This window comes from Elaeis guineensis, chromosome 2 (genome assembly GCF_000442705.2).
Source record: "Elaeis guineensis isolate ETL-2024a chromosome 2, EG11, whole genome shotgun sequence".
In the NCBI taxonomy this organism is placed as follows: domain Eukaryota; kingdom Viridiplantae; phylum Streptophyta; class Magnoliopsida; order Arecales; family Arecaceae; genus Elaeis; species Elaeis guineensis.
In genome coordinates, this window is record NC_025994.2 from 104,115,101 (window position 1) to 104,130,167 (window position 15,067).

The following is a 15,067-nucleotide window of genomic DNA, read 5'->3' on the forward strand; positions in this document are numbered from 1 at the left end:
TCTCCACCCCGACAGATCCAAAAATCGCCCCGTCTGCAGACTCCGAGGCCGGTGCGTCCCAGGTATGACTCCTACACTCCTCTCTCCGCTCCCCGTGCGCAGATCCTGATGGAGATCGAGGGAGAAGAATACCTGCGACGGCCTCCGCCTTTGAAGGCAAAGGGTCTCGACCATCGGAAGTACTGCCGGTTCCATCGGAGCCACGGCCACGACACCGAGCGGTGCATCCAGTTGAAGGACGAGATCGAAAATCTCATCCGCCGGGGGTATCTCGGCAAATTTCGGAAGGGTCCGCCGACCCAACCGATTGCCGAACGACGCCCTCAGCCGACTGAAGAGGCGCCGACTAACCAGCTGACGGCAGGAGTCATCAGCATGATCTCCAAGCGGCTGGGACCGGGACGTCAGCAGGGGGGAGCCGACGAAAAGGCCACGCCCGGACGACGTAATCACCTTCACAGAAGACGACGTTCGGGGCATCCAGACTCCCCACGACGATGCTGTTGTTGTGTCGGCGACAATAGCCAATTATGATGTAAAACGAATTTTTGTTGATAATGGAAGTTCGACAAATGTTTTGTTTTACTCGACCTTCTCCCGAATGCGACTGTCAACTGACCGACTTAGGAGGATCCCTGTGCCCCTGATCGGCTTTGCCGGAGACACCGTCACGACAGAGGGAGAAATTACCCTGCCCGTGACGGTCGGCACCGAACCACGGCAAAGCACGGTCTCCCTCTCTTTCACGGTCGCCCAAGTTCCTTCGGCCTACAACGCCATACTCGGACGACCCGGATTGAACGCCCTCAAGGCGATCGTCTCGACGTACCATCTCCTTGTTCGATTTCCGACCAAGAACGGAGTCGGGGAGATGCGCGGAGATCAACAGCTCGCTCGCCGATGCTTCCAAATCTCCGCTCAAAGCGACGGGACGAAGGATCCTCTGACAATCGACAAACTGGACCAAAGGGAGGAGGAAGAACGGGGTTCGCCCGCCGAGCAGCTCGAGGCAATCCCGATTGGAGAAAATCCCGACAGAAAAGTTTGGGTCGGGTCTCAATTGTCCGACACCGAACGTCATCGACTGGCGGAGCTGCTGACGGCCAATGCCGACATATTCGCTTGGTCGGCAGCAGATATGTCGGGCATCCCTCCAGAAACAATTACTCACCGACTCAACATCGACCCGACGATGAAGCCGGTGAGGCAGAAGAAAAGGTCCTTCGCCCCAGAAAGGCAGAAGGCCATCGACGAAGAAGTGGACAAGCTACTCGAAGCGGGCTTCATTCGGGAATCTACGTATCCCGACTGGCTCGCCAATGTCGTCATGGTCAAGAAAGCCAACGGGAAGTGGAGGATCTGCATCGACTATACCGACCTCAACCGAGCCTGCCCGAAGGATAGCTTCCCACTTCCGAAGATCGACCAGCTGGTGGATGCGACGTCCGAATTTCGGCTGCTCAGCTTCATGGATGCCTTCGCCGGGTACAACCAGATCCGGATGGTGCCTGAAGACGAGGAGCACACCGCGTTCGTAACTCCCAAGGGCCTCTACTGTTATCGGGTGATGCCCTTTGGATTGAAGAACGCCGGCGCCACCTACCAGCGACTCGTCAATAAGGTCTTTAAAGATCAGATCGGGCGTAACATGGAAGTGTACGTGGACGACATGCTGGTAAAGAGCACGCAGATCCCGGACCATGTTCAGGATCTCGAGGAGACCTTCTGCACCCTTCGACGACATCGAATGAAGCTCAACCCGACCAAATGTGCTTTCGGGGTGACCTCAGGGAAGTTCCTCGGATTCCTCGTTTCTCAGAGAGGGATCGAGGCCAACCCTGAGAAAATAAAGGCAATCCTCGACATGCGTCATCCGAACACCAAGAAGGAGGTCCAACAGCTGAACGGAAGAATCGTCGCTCTTAGCCGATTCATTTCTCGGTCAGCTGAAAGGTGCCTCCCGTTCTTCAAGACTCTGCGTCAGGCGAACGGTTTCTCTTGGTCGGATGAGTGCGAACAGACCTTCGAAGATCTGAAAAGGTACTTGGCTTCCCCGTCGCTGCTCGTAAAGCCGCAAGTCGGGGAAACCTTGTATCTCTACTTAGCCACATCTTCCGAGGCGATCAGTTCGGTGCTTGTTCGGGAAAACGAGTGCCGGACTCATCAGCCCGTCTACTACACCAGCAAAGTGCTCCACGGTGCCGAAGCCAGATACTCGGAGACTGAAAAGATGATTTTCGCCCTGACCGTCTCCGCGCAACGGCTTCGACCATACTTCCAGGCCCACGCCATCGTGGTGCTCACCAACCGGCCCCTGAGGGCCATACTGCGCCGACCCGACACATCCGGACGACTCGCTAAGTGGGCGATGAAGCTTAGCGAGTTCGACATTCAGTACCGGCCAAGGCCCGCCTTGAAGGCCCAGGTCCTGGCCGACTTCATCGCCGAATGCCCGACGACCGACCTAGGGTCGGGAGCTGAAGGCCCAGGACGAGATTCGGTCTCTGAGCCAGACCCGATCTCCACCTGGGTACTCCACATCGACGGAGTCTCCAACGCTCAGGGAAGCGGGGCCGGGCTCCTGCTCACGAATTCGGATGGGGTAGTCGCCGAATACGCCCTCCGGTTCGACTTCAAGGCCTCCAACAATCAAACCGAATACGAGGCACTCCTCGCGGGCTTGAGGATGGCGAAGGAGCTGGGCATCGACAGCCTCCGGGCATTCTCCGACTCTCAGCTGATCGTGGGGCAGGTCAAGGGCGACTTCGAGGCGCGAGATCCGACCATGGTCAAGTATCTTCAGAAGGTGAAGGACCTCGTGGCACGCCTCGAGTATTTCGAGATCTCCCACATCCCCAGGACGGAGAATGCCCGCGCCGATGCTCTCTCCAGATTGGCAACATCGGCCTATGACTCTTTGGGCCGGACGTTCGTCGAAAATCTCCATTAGCCGAGCATCGATCGGGTCGAAGAGGTGCAGCAGCTAACGTCCGAACCAAGTTGGATGGACCCGATCGTCCAGTACCTGACCGACGGGACCAGTCCCGAAGATCCCGCGGAGGCCAAGCGACTCCGATGGTCGGCGTCGCAATATGTGATCATGGACGGCCGACTCTACAAAAGGTCGTTCTCCCTCCCTCTGCTCAGGTGCTTGGGGCCATCCGACGCCGACTACGCTCTCCGAGAGGTTCACGAAGGAATTTGTGGGAATCACTTGGGAGGCAAGTCCTTAGCCTTCAAGGTCTTGCGACAAGGCTACTACTGGCCAACCATGAAGAAGGATGCGGCAGAGTTGGTCCGAAGGTGCGAGCCATGCCAAAAGTATGCCAATATTCAGCACCAACCGGCCAGCCAAATCGCTCCCATTATCGCTCCGTGGCCCTTCGCTCAGTGGGGAGTCGATATTCTCGGTCCATTCCCACCGGCGTCGGGCCAGAGGAAGTTCATCGTTGTCGCCATCGACTACTTCACAAAGTGGGTCGAAGCCGAACCCTTGGCGCAGATCACCGAGCGGAAGATGGAGGACTTCATCCAAAAGTCCGTCATCTTCAGGTTCGGATTGCCACACACCATCATCACCGATAACGGACGGCAATTCGACAACCAAGACTTCAGAGACTTCTGCGCCAGGTTCCACATCCGCCACCGACTAACTTCAGTCGGGCACCCACAGTCCAACGGTGAGGTTGAGGTGACCAACCGAACCTTGCTCCATGGACTCAAGACCCGACTGAACGAAGCCAAAGGTCTCTGGGTCGACGAGCTGGGCTCCGTTCTGTGGGCTTACCGAACGACCCCCCGCGTCCCGACCGGGGAGTCGCCGTTCAGCTTGGCCTACGGGACGGAGGCGATGATCCCGCTCGAGATCGGCCTACCCTCTTCAAGGGTCGAGCAGTACCAAGAGCCAGACAACTCCGAGAGTCGGAGGGTCGACCTAGACCTCCTCCCCGAGCTGCGAGACGAGGCTCAAATTCGAATGGCCTCGTACCGACAGAGGGTCGCCCGGTACTACAACGCCAAGGTCAGACCAAAGCTCTTCAGGCCTGGCGACCTAGTCTTGAGGAAGGCAGAAGTGTCGAAGCCGTTGGACCAAGGGAAGCTGGCTCCCAACTGGGAAGGACCCTACAAGGTTGCAGACACCTTCGGGCTGAGAGCCTATCGGCTGGAGACCCTTGAGGGGAAACCCATTCTCCGAACTTGGAACGCCGACAATTTGAAGCTGTATTATCAGTGAATTTTGTAACTCCATTGTCGGAATACAAGTTCAGTTTGAAAAATCGGAGTTCTAACTCTTCGACTAGCAATCGGCGCTCAGCCCCGACGTATCGACGTAGACCTGGCACCGACGATACACCGGGCCCTTATACGGACCGATGCATCTACAATGACGGGAGTCAACACTCCTTCGACGATTCGTCGGACCTTCACAAGGGCCGACGGACTCTTATGAACGGGAGTTACACTCCTTCGACTTTCGGCAACACATCCGCCCAAAGGCCGATGCAGCTGTTGCGACGGGAGTTCATACTCCTTCTACGGTCGAATTTTCGGGCAGAATCCATCGGCCGACAGGCCGATCGGACCCCGATCGAAGAAAGGCTAAAAGCCCACGCGACTATTGTCGCGACTTCCGACCAGGCTACGGCCGGTCGAGGGATATTCGGCTTACCACCGTCTATCACACGACGCGACCTTAGTCGCACCCACTACTTGCCGATCGATTTTCGGCCTGCTGAACGACATTCGGCTTGCTACCGTCTGTCGGAGGATACAGGACCCGACGCAGGAGAATGGGGACCCGACTTACTATCGTTCCCCGACATTGCGATGCAAATGACCGACTAAACGCATGTACGAAAGTCCGACTCCCTAACCTTTACCAGGTTCGGTCGGCTCCCGACTCAACAGATGGACCCGACTGACAACTTCGACTACCCGAAGCCGACCTAAAGTCGGGACGCATTCTACCTTCGGGGCTGCACAAATTGTCGAAGTCCTATCGACTTACGTAAGTTGGCGACTTGCTTAAGTTAGTGACTAAGGTTCCGCATCGCAGTAATGGTCGGCATTACAAACAAGAAGGAAAAGAAGAAAATTTCATTCATTGATGAAAGAAAATTACAAAGTCGGGTCGAAGCCCGATTACATGTATTTTCAAAAAGAAACAAAGAGGGAGGACGGTCGGCTGGGCCGATCATCCGTCCTAGTCGATCTCTTCAACCAACGGAGGATCGGGGATGATCGGCGTCTCGACCGTGAGCAGCACTGGGTCAACGGCAGAAGGATGTCCTTCAGTCGGCAAAGAGTGGGCTTCAGTCGGCAAAGGAGCTTCGGTCGGCACCTGCTCCGGGACAGCTTCCTCCGCTAGGATGACGCCTCCCGACGGCTGGTCGGCTTCTTCTTCGGCTCCTTCCTCTTCGGCTCCTTCCTCGGCGAACGGCGGGACGACGCGGCTGACGTCCACCTCCGGGTACAAGGCATGGATGGCGTCCCGACCATCCTCGAACCCGACCCGGTATGAGGCGAAGCCCGACTCGAGCATCTCCTCCCAGTATCGGTCGGAGGCCCGGAAGTCCTCCACCGCCCGATCGACCGACTCCCTCGCCGACCTTGCCTCCTCCTCGGCACGGGCAAGCTCCTGCCTCGCCGACTCCGCCTCGGCCTTAGCCATTTCGACGTCGACCTGGGCGATGGACAACTCCTCTTCGGCTTCCGCAAGTTTCTCCAGGCCAGCCCGAAGTTGCTCGCGTTCACCTTGGAGTTCGGTGGTGGCACCATCCCGTTCACGGCGAAGGCGGCGTACGGCCCGACCTTTGTGCTTGGCCTCCTTTTGGGCCGACCGGAGTTCGGACCCAAGCCGGGAGACCTCGTCGACCAACTTGGCCTCCCGGTCGGCCGATTGCTGAAGTTGGTCGGCCAGCATTGCCCTCTCAACCTCGACAGCCGCCGACTTTTCCTTGAAGGCTGCCCGAGCGTTGCCGAACCTTCGGTATCCGGCCTCCAGTTCGGACATTGTGAAGATCAGCTGCCGGCGGAAGGAAGCTTCGTCAGAATCGCATGATAAACAAAAATTCCTAAGGAAAATTTCTAAGGAAGAGAGGACCCGAAGCTTACCTCGACCATCGCCGGGTAGAACCGAGACAGCATCTCGGTCACCTGCCGAGTTCGCAGCAACCCCACGTCGGTTGGGAGGAGGATTCCTTGGCACAACCTCCTCGCAAGATCGTGGTCGGCCAACACCGACGCACCCTCGGGGTAGTAGGCGCTTGGAGGCATCGACCGGCCCCCCGACCTATCCTCTTCCGTGGGCTCCATCGGGGACTTCCCCCGATCCGCTGCCCCGACCGACAGGACTGGCAGCGACGGGACGCTGGAGTTTGACCCGGCGCCTCCCGTTGCGCCAACGGACGCCGCCGGATGATGTTCGGTTTCCCGAACGTCATCCGGCTCCACCCGCATAGGCGAAGACACCGATACTCCTTCGGCCGCCTCCTCAGTCGGCCTCTCCTCGACTTGGACCGTCGGAGCCGCAAGAGCTATGACCGGCTCCGACTGGTCGGTTGCCGACGACTCGACGATCGGCGGGACTGGGGTTGGCTTCTTTGCAGAACGCGAAGGGCCGGCCCCCGATGCTGGCCTCTTCCTCTTGGCGAACTGCCGAATCTCGGCATCCGTCGGCCTCATCCTCGGTGGTGTCCCTGCAATACCGACAAGAGAGTTAAAGGCTGGACCAAAAACCGACCAAAAGATGAACAAAAAGAAAAGCCGGAGGATCGGGCGATACCTATTCGGGGGACCAGACTTAAGCCGGCGTCATAGAGAGCTTGTTCGGTAACAAGCTCCCTCTGCTTCGGTACCGACATGCTCTTCAGTCGGTGGAAGTCCTCCCGGTCGTCCGCATCCACCCGACTGTTGTCGTTGGCCTCTGTTCGGGGTATACCCCAACGAGAAGGAAAGCCCCAAGAAGAAGAGGAGGAAACAAAGAAAAACTGGTTCTTCCATCCATGAATGGACGACGGAAGACCAGTTATGAAAGCGAGACCCTTCCGGGGGTTGAAGAGCCACCACCCTCGGGCTTTAGGGTGGGGTCGGAGCACAAAGAAGGCCCGGAAGAGCGAAACACGGGGGTTGGTCGGCAAGAGCTGACACAACAGCGCGAAAGAAATGATTAAACGAACAGAGTTCGGCGCCAGTTGCGCCGGACAGAGTCCGTAATAATCAAGTAGATTCCGAACGAACTCCGGAATCGGAAGTCGAAGACCCGCGCGAAGGTCTTCAACGTACAGCGCCAGATCGCCAGGCGGAGGGTTGTTGACCCGACCGCCGGCCCCTGGAGCGGAGAGCCGAAACTGCTCCGGGATGCGATAGTGCTCCCGAAGCTGATCGACGTTCGGCCCCGAAAGCGAGGAGGCCTCATCTTCCGGAGCCGATCGGGAGTCGTCGGTCGGGTTCCCCGACCGAGCTCCTTGAGTCGGTTTCCTGGTCATTATGCAGGGACCGAAAGAGAAGAAAGAGAAGAAAGGAAGGAAGAAGGAGAAGGAGGGACCACGAACCGGATGGACCCTCCGCAAGCGAAGAAGAGCTCTGCCCGCGACGACTGAAAAATCGCCCGGACAGAGTTTCCCCAGCGAAATGTTGCAAATGTGGGTCAGGGTCCGGGGGGTCCTATATATATAGGGCCGACCGACGGCCGAGATCCTTCCGCGCCGACCGAAGACCTGCAGATGCGCGACGCGTGGCGCCCACCGATTGGCGGAGGATTCGGCGCGCCCCGTCCCGGGACGGCCGCACCGCCCGCATTAAATGCCGGAGGGGGCGCCGGCCAACCACCTTGACACGCGGCATGCGGGGCGCAGTCCTACATTCACGCGCCCGCGCCGGTTCGCGTTCCCGATGGGACGCCTGACAGCGGCCCTCTCTCCCGCGATCGGCGCCGAATATCCGATCGACTGATGCCGTATCGTCCGGCGCCCGATCTTCTGACACCGACGTAACGACTGACGACGACAAGACGTGGCGTCTGACACCTGACGCCGACGTGACTTCTGAAATCGACTGGACGTCCGGATCGCTAGGCATTCATGAGGCGTCTGACATCGGATCATCCGGCAGTACGGTCGGATCTACATGTGCGACAAATCCACTCCCAGTCGTCCGGGATTGCTGCCCGAATGGAAGCCTTGGCCAGCTCACCACCCGACTTAGGAGTGGAGGGGGGCAACTGTTGGGGGATACCCGCCGACCGACTGCCGGAGGGCCCGACCGACCGGAGGGCCCGACCGACCGGAGGGCCCGACCGACTGCCGGAGGGCCCGACCGCCCGCCCGGCTGACGGCCTGACCACCTCCGTTGGACGACTCCGACTGGCCGACAGACCGACCGATCGTCGGTCGGGGCGACCTACTGACGGATGCCATCAGCGGCTAACCACCGGCCGTCCAACGGCCCATCGCCGACTGGGGGTATGTCGGGCGTATCCATCCCGATCGACTGAACCTCGAGGTTATATGGCCGACTTACATGAAGCTCGCCGACCGATGGAGGGGCCCGACACCACTCGGCTGGCTACCGACTTTAGGTCGGTCGGCTCCTCCAACCACCGTACAGCCGCCAGACGTCGTCAGCTTTGACACGAACACGCGGCACAGTTACCTAGGGGCATTGTCCCGCCGAGAGCCGGATCAACCCTGGTAATTAGACGGCCACACGGCGACATGACGTTTTTCACGGCGGCTCTGACAGCCTACAGTGAGTTGACAGTTCCTCACTTGTCCGCGCCATTAATGACGGCGCCATACCTAGCTCCACTATATATACCGGGAAAGGCAACAGTGCAAAGGATCGATCCGCTCCGTCTCTCCCAAAAACGCAGGCTCGCTTCTCCCTCTCTCTCTCTCTCTCTCTCGAGCTCTCCGTCTATATTTCACTGTTGCCCAGTCACCTCTCTGACTTGACCGTCGGAAGGTCCCCGCCGGAGCCGCCTCCGGTCAGTGCGGACTTCCTTTTGCATGTGCACGCTTCCCGGCGATCGGGCGACGAGGCGATTGGCCGCAACAATATATATATATATATATATATATATATATATATATATATATATATATATATATATATATATAGCTGACCAATAATATATATATCTTTCGGTTTTGAGATAGCTAATTAATTAATCGATGGATGTTGCTATAGGTGCACCACCACCACGGTCACCGGAGCTGCGGTGGTGGTTACCCAACTTGTGCTCGTGCGGGGAACACTGCAGCTGCAACCCTTGCACATGCGGACGGTCTGGGTCCGGTGTCGGAGGGGCCGGGGCGTGCACGTGCGGAATGAACTGCAGATGCCCGACATGTGCAGCTTGAACGGGCAAATTTGCAGTTTTCCTGGCTTGCCATGAAGCTTTGGAATAGCATGTAATATATTTACAGTATTGCGTCAGCAGAATATATACAGTATGATTGTGTAATAAGATGATGAGTCGGATATGTGCTTTTGGCCTCCTTGGAAGAAAACTTGGAAAAGTGCATCTCATACACCATGGAAGAGGACTTATATGGTCAGTTTGAACATGGTCGAATAAAAGCTTATGGGTTAGGGGTTGAGGTACTTGGTTGGAATCTCGTGATCATTGGATTTTGGTCCCTATCTGGTCTTCATTTTTTTGTGTGCATTATTTGCACGCTGGTTCAAATGCTGTTTTGCTGCTAGCTGCTGTTGCAGCAGAGATCGTTCGATCAAATTATGAGTTGATTTTGCATTTTAATTCAATGTAAATTGGATGGCTAAATGTCCGGTGGAATAGAAAATTATGTGTTGATCAATGCCTTCAATATACCTAACAAAGATGGTAAAACTAGAATATATTTTCATTATAAGAGATTATATCTTACTTATTAGATGATGTCGAAACTACTAATGACATATCATTGAGAGACGCGCTACACTCCTAGATTATGATACACGCCAACATGCGAATCACGGCCGCCGTAGCAACATTAAAAATTAAGGTAGAAAAGCTATTTGACTATCTTTTGTTCCCATGAGTCACTCATCAGGCAGTGTGATGCAATGGTTGCCAGCATCTGAACCAGAGGTCGGTGCCTAATGCGGCTATGTCATACATTAATTGCCGGTATCATCTTAAAATAACACAAAAAAAAATCATATCTTAAAACGGCACATTAAAAAAAATCATAAAAATATCCTAATTTTTTATTTTTAAATTATTTGTTTTGTATACAGCAGTGCTTAAAAATGTGGCTGATAGTTTGTTTTTTTTTTTGTACAGTATCAAGAAAGTTTTATTCTAAGCACGTATGCACACATCCACTTACTGCAGACATGCTAGCAACATTTTAGGAGTCATTGCACGTGACAAGAAGATCTGTGCAAGTAAAACATTAAGGAGGCATTAGATATGGAGTGATTCATCTAAGATCAAGAATGATGTGGATGAATGTGATAAAATCACCGTACTTGATGGTACGATGATAATTCTATGTGATAGTGATTTTAAATTATTCCCATTTTTCAAATCACCATCCAATGCGGTGATAGAAAATTAGTTATTTATAGTGATCATTTATTAAAATACATTAATCAAAACATCCTAATAATCGAGAGATTTTCTGGAAAGGAAAACCTATTTTTCTTGCCTCAATATTTTTTCGCGTGCGTACACAATAATATTTACACACGCTGGGCGGGTAGTTGGGCATCATCTCCATGGAAGAAAAAAAAGGAAATCCTTTTTTTTTCTCACCTTGATAATTAGAAAGAGAAAAAATCTATTAGATATTTTTCTAAAATTTTTTATGCCTCAATCCTCAATTCCAACTCCCAAAACTTTGTTGAGAGGATGAGTCAAAGCGGTGATTTTATTTTCTCAACTCAATCATGGTAATCTGACTTTCCTCTTCTTCTGTCTCTCCTCTATCATTTTTTTTCCATCTAAGACATATCAGGAGTATCTTTGATATTATATAGTCGGTGATCTTGGATTTCCATAGCATACCAAACAAGTTACTTATAAATATCAAGAAATCTTTAATCACTGCATTATGGCCAACCAAACATAGTGATCTTTGATCACTAGGGATCAGATTACTCTAGGGGGAGTTTGGTGATCCAACTTGAATCACTATGGTGATTTAAGATCACTGGTGATTCAAATCCTGGGATGATCTAATCCCTAGTGATCTAAGATCCCTATGTTTGGTTTATCATAGTGCAGTGATTAAAGATCTCCATCTATGAACAAACAACCTATTTGGTATGCTACGAGAATCCAAGATCACTGATCATATAATATCAAAAATACCCCTGACATATCTCAGATAGATTTTTATGTTATCTACTGAACAAATTGACTAGCTATAACATTTATTTAAAAAGTAACACTTTAGTTATAAATCAAAGATTGAAAACATATATAGTATTTAACTAGATGCAATTAGAAATGTGAACTTAATATTTATTCGTCATCTAAAATAATAAAATTTTGAAGCCTTATGAAGAAGTCAGCTAAATAGACACTTTAAAAAGATGTGTTTAGTACCGATACTTGTAAAGTTATATTTGGTGCATCGTCAGGCAATTTTAGAAGGTAATATAGATTGCCTTCCGGATAGATTGCTATTATTAAATTATCTATAATGTTGATTACTATATTTGGTACATACAGATAATATTATAGTAAAATTACTGAAGATTTTGATTGACATATTTGATATGATAATCTGATTAGCAGCAATGTGAAATCAAATTTTCAAAATACCCCTACTAATTTTACCTTAGTGCTCTTCTTTTTTCCTAGTGAGAAGTAATGAGAGTGATGTAGATATAGTGGTGGCATGGAGAAGTGGCGAGTCGAGGGGTGTAGGGAACTATGGGCACTAGGTGGTAGGGAGGGGGCAGGTGCGTGTGGAGCTGTGGGGGTGGTGGGGATGGATATGGAGGAGCCACAGGGGAGGGAGGATGGGGGGACAAGGGCGGAGAAGCTGGGAGCGAGCAAAGAGAGATGGAGTTATAGGTCGGGGCCCATGTAGAGGGCGATGGGGGGAGGAGGAAGGATTGGGTAATAGATTTTGTATAATTTTTTGAGGAATAATTTTATCTAAAATTTTTATTACAATGTTGCCAAATAAATGATAATCTGGATAGGCATCCCTCCCCTAGGCAATCCAAATTACCTTCCATGAGGCAATTTGAATTACTATCCAAAAAATATACCAAATATAGTAATCCAGATTATCATATTAAATTACCAGTAATTTGGATAGATTGCCAGCTACCAAATGCAATCTAATAGATTTCAGCAAATATTTTTTTTCGGAATCCCAAACTATTTTAAAGTCGTCATACAATCAGGAACTCAAAAAAATTTCAAAATTTGTTTTGGTAAAAAGTAGCCAGATGCTATATCTTAAAATTTTAGAATAAAATTAAATTTTTTCTCTTTCTAATCAATATAGTGAGAGAAGGATTTCCTTCTTTTCTATGGAGATGACACCCCAAGTACCCATGCGTGTTTTTTCTCTTCTATAGAGAAAACATCTCAACTAACCACCCATGTGCACGAAAAAAATTGCGGCAAAAAAATGATTTTCTCTTTTCGAAAATCTCTTTATCATGAGGATATTTTGGTTAATATATTTTAATATAAGATCATCGCAATGGAGTGATGTTGGATATCCTTCCTCAAGAACGGATTTTTTATCATTACGTTGTATGATGATTTGAGGAGTGAGAATGATTTGAAATCACCGCCATATATGATCACCATAGTGCAATCAAACATGGTGATCTCATCATCTTCATCTACATCATCCTTGATCCTGGATGGATCACCCCATACCAAATATCTCTAGGATTTGGATCATCAGTGATCTTAGATTCTCATGGTGATCTCAATTGGATCATCAAACACACCCCAATGGAGTACTTCATCAAACAAATGAGACATACAATAAAGAGTTTTATCCCTTTAGGTGTAACAAATGTAGATCCATCCACAAAATGGAGGAGATTTACCTTTGATGTTACTGCTAGTTACTGCCAATTGCTAAGCATTCCCTCAATCATCGAGAGGGTGAAAGTCGGCAAACAATAGTAAGACACTGCATTAATAAACATTACAGTCTCTAGGCTTTGCTCACATTCAGCTTAATTACTTTAACAAAGGAATAAATTAATATGAAAAATGATGTAATGATCGGCACCAGCAACTTCTTTAAAAAGAAAATGACTTGCAACTATATGATTCACTCAAAAACATACTAGCAACTATGGTTGCCCATAAAACATTCGGGCAACATTATTGGAATCCAATACCTATTTCGAACTGGGTTGATTATTGTATCGGCTCATTAAATGATACCAGCGCATTCATATGTCACCTCACACCCTTCCCCGGGGCTTAGAGTGATCTTATGTTTAACCTTGGTAATAAAACTTGGAAGGCGAATCATTACTCCACACATGCATGCATTGTCGAGGCCTTCAAGTCTACGGCAGCATGCTGAGTCCCTATGATCATCATGGTGTCGATGATGGTGATGGTGGTGACGATGACTCCTCTCATGAGAAGAAAGTAATGTGAAATTGAATTCTGGGGTTGGCCGGAGGAAGCTGCATGCCTCGTTGGCTAATGCAAATTGAGAGGGACAAAGTGCCTGCGCCTTAGCCTGCAGTATATTGTGGCTTAATGTAATGAGAAGCGATATAGCTAATAGGTTTGATAGCAACGTTGGGCATTTGTTTTCCATGTGTTGGAGGAGATGTAATGGTTAGGTTTTATTGGATCAGTTCAACTCTAAATGAAGGTGTTGGACATTGTTATGCGGTATTCGTGAGCTTATATACTTGGCCTGAAAGTAGTATCGGTGGGGAGGTTTAGGTAAGTTTCAGTTGGATCACACTTGAACTATGATTATTCATGCTCTTTAACCAATTCAAAGACACCCAAAGGAATTTTACGATTTTTCTTGTTTAAGCGTCTTGGATTAAGTTCTTCATGCATATATCATGTTACAGCTTTCATTATTGGAACCCTTTTTAAGCCATAGGAGCGACTCGGAAAGTAAAAAAAACAGTAGTTTTTCTGAAAAGATTAGGCAGAGCACAGTCGTTTACAAGAAAAGCAAATTCCTGATAAAATTGTATCCATTTAGGCATCAAGTGATGCTCTGTGACAATTCCGCTTGGAAGAACAAAGGCAAAACAATCATCCTTTTTTTTTTTTTTCATTGAAAAGAAGATTCCTTGCAATGAATCAAGAAAAAGATCTATCTAGAAGAACATCACATATATATGAAAAAAGGCCAGCTCAGATACGCTCATTAGTTCAACGACTCTAAAATGCCATAGACATGATACAATTTTCTAAAGATGATTTTTAAGTAAAATGACTGATGTCACTATGTATGAAGAAGAAGGAAATTATACATCTCAGAGTCACCAATTGAAGCTTTATATTAATAGATTAATGCAAGAATGCCACGGCAGTTCATAAAACCAAATGAAAATGGGATCAAAAATCTACTCCGAAGATGGGTCAACATTTCTCTAGGGAGACCAGGAGATTCACAATTGGTTGAATTTATCAAACCCATTAAATTCATCCTATAAGAGAGGGATGCTTTTTTTTAATTAAAAAAAAAAAAGTGAGCCTATAGCTTCCAGTGATTTCAAGAGCCTATTGATACTTACTGTTGGTGCAAAAATCTGCCTGCGCCGGAGAAGCTGGAGTTGAGGAAGCCGCGGTCGCCGCCGGGACCTGCAAGGGAAGTCTAAACCGGAGGTGGGGTTGCTCCGGCAAGACCCTCCGACGCTCAAGTCAGTTCTCTGCCTCAACAAGAATGGAGTGCTCGAACAGAGAATTTAGCAGAATTTTGAGATAAGGCAAAAGAGCTTAAAAAATAACGTATCTGAGTCCCCCCTTTTATAGGTGGGGGAGGCAACGGACTGATAGCGACGTGTGTAACCGCCTGGTAGTGGGCCGCCCATGGTCAGGGGAATTGATTGCGAAAGATAATGGAGCAGACACGTGACCATCGTCATATCCCGC